This window comes from Capricornis sumatraensis, chromosome 20 (genome assembly GCF_032405125.1).
Source record: "Capricornis sumatraensis isolate serow.1 chromosome 20, serow.2, whole genome shotgun sequence".
In the NCBI taxonomy this organism is placed as follows: Eukaryota; Metazoa; Chordata; class Mammalia; order Artiodactyla; family Bovidae; genus Capricornis; species Capricornis sumatraensis.
In genome coordinates, this window is record NC_091088.1 from 54,925,807 (window position 1) to 54,938,021 (window position 12,215).

Consider the following 12,215-nt stretch of genomic DNA (forward strand, 5'->3'; position numbering starts at 1 on the left):
ATGTATGAAAAATAAAATATCATTGAGTAAGTCTTAATGAACATCAGAAAGTTAATGTAATGTACTACATAATGGAATAAAGGAGAAAAGTCCGATGGTCACACCTACAGCTTGAAAAAATCATTTGATAACGTTCAACATCTATTTATGATAAAAGCTCTCAGAAAATTAGGGAAAGGAACTTCCATAATTTGATAAGGACTATCTACCAAAATCTACTACACACCACACACTTAAGATAGACCCTTAAGCTCATTTCCTTTAAGATCAGAAGGAAGATATAATACAATCACCACTACTGTTTACTCCTAGGGATCCTGGTCACTGCAATAAGTCACTATAAATATGTATATAAGGGTTGAGAGGGAGGAGGACAAAATTGTCATTATTTGGATGTGATTTGGTATTGCATATAGAAACTCCAGGGGCTTCCCTGGTGGGTCAGACGGTAAACAACACTCCTGCAATGCAGGAGACATAGGAGATGTCGATCCCCAGGTGGGGAAGATCCCCTGGAGAAGGGCATGGCAACCCACTCCAGTATTCTTGCCTGGAGAATCCATGGACAGAGGAGCCTGGTGGGCTGCAGTCCGTAGGGTTGCACAGAGTCTGACACGACTGAAACGAGTAAGCACACATGCACACACAGAAACTCCAAACCATTAAAACTACCAGAAAGTCAGCAGATTGGCCAAATAAAAAATCAAACTGGAAAAATGAATAGCGCTTCTCTATACTATAAAGAAAGCTGAGTGCCGAAGAATTGATGCTTTTGAACTGTGGTGTTGGAGAAGGCTCTTGAGAGTCCCTTGGACTGCAAGGAGATCCAACCAGTCCATCCTAAAGGAGAGCAGTCCTGGGTGTTCATTGGAAGGACTGATGCTGAAGCTGAAACTCCAATACTTTGGCCACCTGATGCGAAGAGCTGACTCATTTGAAAAGACCCCGATGCTGGGAAAGATTGAGGGCAGGAGGAGAAGGGGATGACAGAGGGTGAAATGGTTGGATGACATCACTGACTCAATGGACATGAGTTTGGGTAAACTCCGGGAGTTGGTGATGGACAGGGAGGCCTGGGCACAAAGAGTCGGACACAGCTGAGTGACTGAACTGAACTAATATGATAGTAAACAACAAGAAACTCTAACAAAAAATAAGATCCCATTCAGAATAGTAACAAAATTTAAAGGTCATCTAGGAATTCATCTGTCAATCCACAAGATGTTTATGAAGAAAAAAAATTTAGGGAATTCCCTGGCAGTCTAATGGTTAGAACTCCGAGCGTTCACTGCCAAGTGTTTGGATTCAGTCCCTGGTCTGGGAATTAAGATCCCAGAAGTCATGTGGCATGGCCAAAAAAGAAAATAATAATAATATTATTAAAGGAAACAGAAGAAATCTAACAAGGGGAGATGCACCATGTTCATGAATGCAACAATTTAATATTATTAAGATGTTTCTTCTATCTAAATCAAGCTATAAATTCAACGCAAGCCCAAATTCCAGAAAGATTTTTTTAAGAAACAAAATAAATGGATTAAAAAATGCATGTGGAAGAATCAAGACTCACAGATAGATAAGAGGATCTGTATCAAGTAAGATATGCCAAACAGACTTCCTGGTGATCCAGGTGATCCAGTAGCTAAGACTTCATGCCCCCAAAGCAGGGGGCCCGGGTTCAACCACATGCTGCAACAAAGACCTGCCACAGCCAAACAAATAAATAAATAAAAAGTTTATCGAAAAGATATACCAAAAAAGCCAGAGTAAAGAAAGAAAACAAAGGTGGAATGGCACATGATCAGACAAACTGATCAAAGGGACAGGAAAGAGACACGTGAATATGAAAGACCTTGAGATATTTCAGAATAAGCATCCTAATCAGAAGTGAAGAGATGGACTGTTAAAGGATAACATCGTGAAAACTGATTCTTTATAAGGAGAAAAGAAAAGTTGGTTCCCTACTTTTCACCACAATACAAAGGTCAAACAAATGGAGTAGAGACCTAAACATGAAAGATAACTCTATAAAGCTAGCATATTCCTTTCACAAGGCTGCAAGAACAAGGTACCACAAACTGGGTGGCTTAACACAACAGAAATGTACTGTCTCCCAGTTCTGGAGGCTAGAAGTCTAAAATCGAGGTGTGAAGGGGCCAAGCTCCCTCTGGAATCTGTAGGGGAATCCTTCCTTGCTTTGTCTTAGCTTTGGGTGATTTGCTGGCAATCTTTGCAGTTCCTCGGCTTGCAGCTGCACTGTGGAACTCCAGTCTCAGCCTTTCTCATCACAGGGCACTTTTCCCTCTGGGTGTCTGTCTCCAAGTGGCTGTCTTCTCATAAGGACATCAGTCCTATTGGGCTAGGGCCCTGCCCTACTCCAGTATGACCTCATCTTAATTTAATTCATTACATCTGCAACCACTCTGTTTCCAAATAAAAGCACATTCTGGACTACTCGGGGTAAGGATTTCAGCATATCTGTTTTTAACAGACATAATTCAACCCAGAACAGCTAGTAGAAAAATGCAGAATATTTTTATGACTTTGAAGTGAATAAAGATGTTTAAACCAAGAAAACAAAAACCGTATAATGAGATGGATTTGACCATATTAAGATTAAAATTTTCCTGCAAACAAAGACATGATTGAAAAAGTTTAATAAATGACAAACCAGGAGAACATATTTCTAGCTTCAAAAAAAATGTGATTAAAAATCCAGAATATACAACAAAATCCTGCAAATATTTAAGAATGTATGCATGCATGCTCAATGGTTCAGTCAGGAACCCCAATATAAAAATGGGCAAAAGATATGACTAGGCCTATTTCCCTGGTAGTCCAGTGGTTAAGAATCTGCCTGACAAAGTTCTTTCTGGGTAACAAAACACTCATGTATTAGCCAGGAATATAGCCATCCGGAATCAAGATTACATTTTAAAGAATCTCTTGAAGCTAAAAAGCCAGGCAACAATGTTCAGATCCACTGAATACAAGTGGAAGTGATGAATCACTTCCAGCAAATGTCCTCAAACGGATATATCATGATTATCTGTCCTTTCTTCCTTTCCTATGTCCAGAATGTGGACAGGATGGCTGGAGACAAATTAGTCATTTTTGACTACATAGTGATTTGGGGATGGAGGAAACTCATGGTGGAGTCTGAGTCCCTAACAGTATGGAGACAAGTCAACCATGAATCGTCTTCTTTCTGGGATACAAAAGTAAATGTATATCTTGTTGAACTGAGTGTTATATGACAAACCACAACATAATCCTACCAGAACTCCCCAAAGGAAAATCTTGGCACATCTGGAAAAAGATAGAGGCAGGGATTAAGCACAGGCATGTCCACCATCTCACTCCCTGAAAAATTTTGTCTCAGTCATGGTCATTACTCCAGTTGGAAATTTGAAGAGGGAAATCTGTCTGTCTCTGATTGATCTGAATAATCCAGAAATTTCAGAGTTTATTAATTTAAAGACAAAACTAATCTGAAAGTTGAGTCAATCAGAAATGGCTATATCCATGGTTTTCTCCACCCACGGAAAAAAAACACTTATCAGAGTAGATTAATCCACACTTAACCTGCAGGTTTGCAATGTGGAAAACTGATGAAAGTACATATTAGAACTTCTTTCAACATATTTGTTTTCACATTTTTATTAAAAATCTGAGTGAGGAATTAAATTGTAATCAAAACCAGAGATGACATGATGCCAATAGAACAGTTCGTGCCTTGAACAATGGAATCAGAATTACACAACATCAGAACCCCGAGAGGTTTTAAGCTATCATAACTCCCCATTTTACAGCTCAGAAAACTGAGGTTCAGAGTCGTCAACTTGCTTGCCCAAGGTATACCTGGAATCAAGGGTAAAGTTGTTGGTATACCTTCTTTCTACTTTTTCTTTTTGAATAAATGAAAACTATGTCATTTTTTTTAAAAAAAAAAGGAGAATCTGTCTGATAATGCATGTCCCTGGTCTGAGAAGATCCCACATGCCCCAGGATATCTAAGCCCATGCCCCAACTGTTGAGCCTGCGCACTAGAGCAGGGAGATGCAACTCCTGAGCCCACATGCTGCAACTGCTGAAGCCTGGGTGCCCTAGAGCCCATGCTGTGCAACAAGGGAAGTCACTGCAGTGAGAAGCCCATGCAGCGCAACTAGAGAGGAGCCCCTGCTCGCCACAACTAGAGAAAGCCCACGCGCAGAAATGAATACCCAGTGTAGCCAGATAAGCAGGCAATTAACATATAAGGAAATCTAACTGGTTAACAAGTCTGAAGAGATGCTCAACTTCCTTCATAATCAGTTAGAAAATTATAACTTTTTTAAACTTTTTATTTTGTATTGCGGTATGGCCAGTTACAACATGACATTTTAAATCTATCAGACTGGTCAAAATTAAAAGGTCAGTGAGGGACTAGTATTAGTGAAGACATGTAGAATTTGGAACTATCATGCACTTTGGTTAGCATAATTCAGTATGCATATCATATGATCCAGCAACCCCAATCTTGGTGTATAATCCAGAGAAACTCTCACTCACATCCCAAAGGATATAAGTACAAGACTCTTAATTGAAGTGCTGTTTGTAGTAGCAAAGAATTCAAGGCAATGTAGGTCATCTTCATTGGTAGGTGAATAATTAAGGATGGTGAACTAATAAATTAGAGTGCTATGCAGCAAATAGAAGCAAGTACCTAGATACACAAACAATATGGGATGCTCTCAAAACAATATTGAGCAAAAAATGTAAAAACAGAATGTAGTTGGTTCAATTTTATAAATTAAAACCATATACATATACAAAGCACTATACATCTTTTAGAAATATAGACATAAAAGTACTATTATATTAAAAAAAAAAATTAAGACATATCCAAGAACCACAAACACATTAGAAAGTATGTTTTTGAGGAGGAGGAAGAAAGGAAAATTTGAATGGGAATATGGAGAAAAAAATAAGAGAATAACTTCATATAAACTATTGTTATAGTGTATCAGAAATGAAACAGCATGGTAAAATCAACTCTCAGAGAAAGAAAAGAAAAAAAAAAAGAATAATTAAACAATGAAAAAAGAAGTACTAAGGATATGTTAAGAAAAGAGTTGCATTAAAAGCAAAAATCATTAGGAAAGACAACAAAGGCTATTTCATATTGATACAAGAAATAATTCACTTATGTCATATTAATATCATAAAACTTTATGCTCCTAACAATGTAACTTCAAAATATACTAAGCAAACACTGATACAGTTAAAAGGAGAAATGAACATAGCCTAACTCATAATGGGAGACTTTATTACACCTTCCAGAAGCCAATAGATCAAAGGGGGGACAAAGGACAGACATAATAGTTAAGAATTAGATCATTAATAAACTTATATGGTCAGACCTCTTATCCCAACAACTGGAATGCACATCATTTAAAGACAGAACAAAGTCGGGCTCAGCCTAAGGCCGAGGCCAGCTCAGGGCTCCCGCTCGGGGCGCCCGGGGTCCCTATGCACACACCAAGTTCTTGCAAGGACCGGTCGAAGCTGGGGCCGGAGGGAGAAGACCTTATTTCCTAGGGTTAATTCTCTCAGCCCGCTGACCCTTTGACCTCTCACCCTCAGGGCCCTTGGCGGCCGTAAACCCACCATCGCCTGGGTTCCGAGGATGCTTTGTGCCTGGTCACCTCATTAGGCCGGCAGGGCTGTAAAGCAGGAATCAGCCGCTGCCTAATCCGGACCTGGGGTCAATGAGAGCTCAAACAATGTGCACAAAGAAGACGGCTTTGGAGCAAGAATTTAGAATATGCATTTAAGTTGTCGTGCTTTGCACTGGAAACCTCTGGGCGATTAAAATAAGCCTGCCTTGTAGTATTTTCTGTCCTTTATTTATGTGTGGTTCCTGCAAGTCAAAGGGGCTGGAGTCCCTTCTGCAGTTTGGGAACTTGTTTTGAAATAGCCACCACACAGATTTTTTTCCCCCTTGGGGTGAAGTTTCCTTCCAGGTTTCAGCCTCTTCACTCCACCCCGTGACTAGAATAGAGTGTTGACATCTTTGAGAGAGCAAAGGAGGTAGATGGTGCTTGCTGTATACTTTATTTTTCCATGCTATAGTTTGAACCCTGAGGTTTGACCTTTTTCCTGGTTAAATCTCTTGGTACCAAAAGCGTGGAAAATGAAATGTTCATTAACTTGAAAAATCTTTAGCCAGTGGATAGGCAGTTTGTCTCTTTGAGAACTGCGGCACCCACACCGTCTCTAAGATTGACTTTAAAATCTAGCTAAAGATGCACTCATCTCACACGCTAGTAAAGTAATGCTCAGAATTCTCCAAGCCAGGCTTCAGCAATACGTGAACCGTGAACTTCCTGATGTTCAAGCTGGTTTTAGAAAAGGCAGAGGAACCAGAGATCAAATTGCCAACATCCACTGGATCATCGAAAAAGCAAGAGAGTTCCAGAAAAACATCTATTTCTGCTTTATTGACTATGCCAAAGACTTTGACTGTGTGGATCACAATAAACTGTGGACAATTCTTCAAGAGATGGGAATATCAGACCACCTGACCTGCCTCTTGAGAAATCTGTATGCAGGTCAGGAAGCAACAGTTAGAACTGGACATGGAAAAACAGACTGGTTCCAAATAGGAAAAGGAGTACATCAAGGCTGTATATTGTCACCCTGCTTATTTAACTTCTATGCAGAGTACATCATGAGAAACGCTGGGCTGGAGGAAGCACAAGCTGGAATCAAGACTGCCGGGAGAAATATCAATAACCTCAGATATGCAGATGACACCACCCTTATGGCAGAAAGTGAAGCGGAACTAAAAAGCCTCTTGATGAAAGTGAAGGAGGGGAGTGAAAAAGTTGGCTTAAAGCTCAGCATTCAGAAAACGAAGATCATGGCATCTGGTCCCATCACTTCATGGGAAACAGATGGGGAAACAGTGGAAACAGTGTCAGACTTTATTTTTGGGGGCTCCAAAATCACTGCAGATGGTGATTGCAGCCATGAAATTAAAAGACGCTTACTCCTTGGAAGAAAAGTTATGACCAACCTAGATAGCATATCAAAAGCAGAGACTTTACTTTGCCAACAACGGTCCGCTTAGTCAAGACTATGGTTTTTCCAGTAGTCATGTATGGATGTGAGAGCTGGACTGTGAAGAAAGCTGAGCGCCGAAGAATTGATGCTTTTGAACTGTGGTGTTGGAGAAGACTCTTGAGAGTCCCTTGGACTGCAAGGAAATCCAACCAATCCATTCTCAAGATCAGCCCTGGGTGTTCTTTGGAAGGAATGATGCTGAAGCTGAAACTCCAGTACTTTGGCCACCTCATGCAAAGAGTTGACTCATTGGAAAAGACTCTGATGCTGGAAGAGATTGAGGGCGGGAGGAGAAGGGGACGACAGAGGATGAGATGGCTGGATGGCATCGCTGACTTGATGGACTTGAGTCTGAGTGAACTCCAGGAGTTGGTGATGGACAGGGAGGCCTGGCGTGCTGCGATTCATGGGGTCGCAAGGAGTTGGACACAACTGAGTGACTGAACTGAACTGAATTGAACTGAAAGATGCACTGGTGAACCATCTCCCCTGGATACCCGCAGTGTTCTTTGGGTTGTTTGATATGGTAAAACTGTGGTTGATTTTCATGAGTTACGTGAATGGAATTTCTGTAAAATTGGATGAGTGACAAATTGGTAGAGCTCTTTTGTTTGTTTGAATGATAACTCTAAAGGGCTCTGCCTTTCCCTCTGAGGTGTGGTTTCTACCATCACTATTGAAATTTACAGCTTGAAAAACACTAAGTTCGTGGAAGCCTTTAAAGGGGGAGTGTTCAGAGCACTTGGACTAATAATAACACAGGAGCAAAACTTCTTTGAATAAGATTCTTATTGTCAAAAACCTGTTGAAACTAAAGAAAACATATTTCTTTGAAAATCGTCTAATAGAGCAAACAATTTTGTATATTTTTATTGTGATGACAGTCTAACCTGTCTGCTGATCTGATAAATAGAGAAATGTGAGCTTTATAGTAAGTAGAAAAATAACCTTCACCAAATGGCAAGTTTCTAATGTTTGTTCTCTGGGTGTGTATGTTGTCTAATGTGTTTTATTAAAACACAACCTATATAAAGACCATTTGAGCATAAGATGTTCAAAATAGAAGATTCCATTGTGTTTTATTATAAGTTAGCTTTTAAAACAACATATCCAATAACATTTTATGATATTTTTCTAAGAGTAAATGTAGCTTGTTTTGACCTATCTGCAGTTCACTTTTTGTTTTTGGCCAGTGTTGTCCTGCTTGGTATCTGGGACAGTCTCTAATTCCTGACAATGAACTTGATACTGATGTTGGTATACAGCAGCCAGCCCTCCATAACACTAACTATCCTAAATTCAGGGTTAATGCCAAACCTACTGTGTAAGAAATGATTTTCCGAAGTTTCAAAGAAAACCACGTCAATTTGGATGTCTGTTACCTTGAAGTGATCATTTTAAGAGTAATAGCTTCTTCTCTAGGTATAAAAAGACTATTTTCTTCTTTTGGTGTATTTCACTCTGTATTGAGCAATCATTTGCGAAATGAAAAAGCAAAAAAGCACCCCCTCCACACACACAAACCTCCAGCCAACTTAGGATCATAAACATGAAGATGGAGGTGAAGACTAGCCTAATTCAGTGTGTATTGTCTCATGCATTGTGTTGACTGTTGAAAATCTCTTTCAAATATCCACATTCCACATGTAGAACTAAAGTGTTTAAAACTAGAAATATGAATGCTTGTTTTGTTAATTTCATGTTTGTGTTCAAAAAGCAACATCCAGGATCTCTACAATTGACTTAAATAAAACCATTTAAATTAAAAAAAAAAAAAAGAACACTTCCAAAACAAAACCAAAAATTGCTGCGTACTAGGTCAATGAAATCTCAATAAATTCCTAAGAATCTATGTCATTCAAAATACATTCATTAAAATTAGAAATCAACTACAAAAAGAAAATCAAGGAAAAATCCATTAACTAGATATTAAAAACCCATTTCTAAATAATTTGGGGGTTAAGAGGAATTAAAATTACATTTTTTTGGAACTGAATGATGATGAAAGCACTACATATCAAAACCTGGGGTATACATAATAATAAAATAAATGCTAATATGAAAAAAATGAGTCAATAGGCAGAAATTAATGAAATAAAACATATCTCCAAAAAATTAGTAAAAGGGACTATCTTCTACTTATTTTCAGCAAACAAAAAGCTGAAAGCTTTTTGAAGACCAATAAAACTGTAAATTTTTTTTCAAATCTGATCCAGAAAGATAAGAGAAGGAATAAATAAAAACATCAGGAAAGCCAAAAGAAATATAACTTCGGATCCATATGATTCATCAGAAATAATAAACATAAAGTCATGCCAATGAATCTGAAATCCCAGATAAAATACTGTTCTAGATATATATAAATTACAAAAATGTATTCTGGGAGAAAGTAATAAATCTGAATAAACCAATATCCACAGAACAGGTTGAAATTGTAGTCAAAGACCTACTAAAAAGGCACCCAACATGAATGATCTGACACTCAAATGTCCAAGGGACAGATACCTCTCATATATCACAAACCATTCCAGAGTGTAAGAAAAGGTAGGCGGCTCCCTCCCTCAAAGAACAGAGCAGCGCTAGCTTCCCTTACGTCATGACTGGGCAAGGACAGCACAAGAGAGAAAACCATGAGTCAGTCAATTCCACTCATGAAAACAAATGCACAGCAACTCTAAATAAAATGGTATTAAATCAAATCCAGCAATAGTGAAAGAGAGGAGGATGATACTACATTAACAACATAAAAGTCATCTGATTATATCAATAAGTGTATATAAAGCATTTAATAAGAGTCAATACCTACTAAAGAAAAACTTCATAGCAATTAGGAATAAATTTTTTAAATGTACTGAAAACATCATACTTGATGAAACCTTAGGGGCATTCTTTTAAAAAGTCTAGAACAAGACAAGGATTGTCCATTATCATGACTGTCATTCAACACTGTATTGGAACTCTGAACCAAAGAGGGAGGGGTGAGAAATGAGTTATAAAGATTGGAAAAATTAAGCTTTTATTTCCCCCCTGGACACCAGGGCCATCTAGCTAGAATAGTATGGAGAATTATCTGTCAAGCTATTCTAGAATGAATAAGAGTGAGTTCAACAAGGTAGCCAAATCCAAGCTCAGCATTAAAAACAGCAGTAACTGATAAGGGAAAAAAAAAATCCCAGCCATTAGTAAAAAAGTAAAAACAGTCAAGTCTAGCCAGTGAAACAAAAAGCACATATAAGATATCCCAGGGAAAAATTATATTTACATCAAAGAACGGAAGACTCAGTATTACAAAGTAATAGATTCTCCCCAAATTAATAATTATTCATTACATTCCCAACCAAAATCCAAAGGATTTTTTTATGGCTTTCACAAATGCCACCCCACTCCCCATTCCCATCGCAGAGTCCCCCAGGTTTAGAACCAAGCCAAGTCCTCCTCACCAAAGTCTAGGCATCTGCTTGGAGACCACCTGTTCTGCTGCTCACCTTCTTTGACTTGAATCACCCCATAAACAATTGGTAAACAAAATAAGATGGTAGCATATCACCATCATATTGGTTAATAGGCAATTTTCTCTAGGAGGCTAATGTTTTTAAGCAATCAGAGGTAAATTTTCTCATAATTAAAGGGGAAGACTTAGTAATAAAAGAAGATATTTTTTAAAAAGAAGATATTAAAGGGAAAAGCTGCAACTCTACCGAAATGTCTTCCTTTAGATCCACAATGGATGGTTTAGTGATTTCAAAAACCATAACATTTACTACAATGATGTTGTTCAGTCACAAAGTGCTGTCTGGCTCTTTGGGATCCCATGGATTGCTGCAAGCCAGGTTTCCCTGTCCTTCACTATTCCCCAGAGTTACTCAAACTAATGTCCATTGAGTTGGTGATGCTATTCAACCGTCTCATCCTCTGTTGCCCCCTTCTCTTGCCCTCAATCTTTCCCAGCATCAGGGTCTTTTCCAATGAGATAGTATGTGGCAAAGCTGTGAAAGCAGGTGAAGAAACTGCGACAGTATTTTCCCACATTACAATAACAGATTAATGAAGACTACACCTTGGATCAGATTTTCCTTTTTCTTTTTTTTTGGCAGCTCTGGGCAGCTTGCAGGGATCTTAGTTCCCTGACTGGGATCAAACCCGTGCCCACAGCAGTGGAAGCGGAATCCTAACTAAACCATCAGGGAATTCTCCAGATTTTCACTTTTGATGAAAATGATCTCCATGAGAAAGTATCCCCAGATGGGCATCTCTGTGAAGGAGTTACAAACCCCAGCCTTTAAAACTGCAAAGAAGGAACAGAAAGTATTACTAAGCGCATATGCCCTATGGAGATTTAACTGTGATTGTATTTTTATTAGGGTTTCCCAGGTGGCTCAGTGATAAAAGAATCTGCCTGCCAAGGCAGGAGATGTGGGCACCATCCCTGGGTTGGGAAGATCCCCTGGAGGAGGAAATGACAACCCACTCCCAGTATTCTTGCCTGGGAAATCCCCTGAACAGAGGAGCCTGGTGGGCTACAGTCCATGGGGTCAAAAAGAATGGGATGGCTGAGCACATTTTTATTGGAACTCGTTACTGGTTTTGTATAACTCATTATACAGTTGCATATACTTGTTTTCAGCAAGCTGTCCCTAATTCTGTTTCTCCCCATAAAGCCTTTTTATTTTTAACATGCACTGTTTTGCATAATTACAGGTTTTTCAGGAAAGCATGTATCAAGTTATAGCAGCAAGACCTGTCCTCAAGAAGCTGGGGCCTCTCTTGTAACAAGCAAGGAATTCTTGAGAATTCCTGAGCTTCCCTCACAGGTAGCCAGGAGAGCAGGTACCCTTTTCCCTCTGAGCGGGGAACAATTTCCCAGGAGACTGTGGGGCAGTTCTCTAGGGTTCAGGCACCAGAGCCCGTCATAGTCCTCTTCTCTCCTCCCGCCAGATCCCCATACCAGTCAGGAGAGGCTTAGTGAAAAAGATCCAGAATTTTGCTGCTTACAAGCTTTCGGATCTTGAGCAATTCGCCGAACCTCTGCAGGACTGTTTACCCACTCTTTAAACGGGAAGGCATGGTGCTTTTTTTTTTTTAATCATTACTGTCGTTGCGGTCGTGGT

General features: G+C 39.2%; 1 protein-coding gene across 1 annotated transcript in view; it reads left to right on the forward strand.

Annotated features, from left to right (window-relative positions):
* The window catches only part of LOC138096805 (zinc finger protein 546-like), a 91,819-nt gene that overhangs the window by 78,438 nt on the left and 1,166 nt on the right, over positions 1–12,215 (forward strand). The gene's annotated exons all lie outside the window — the stretch shown is intronic.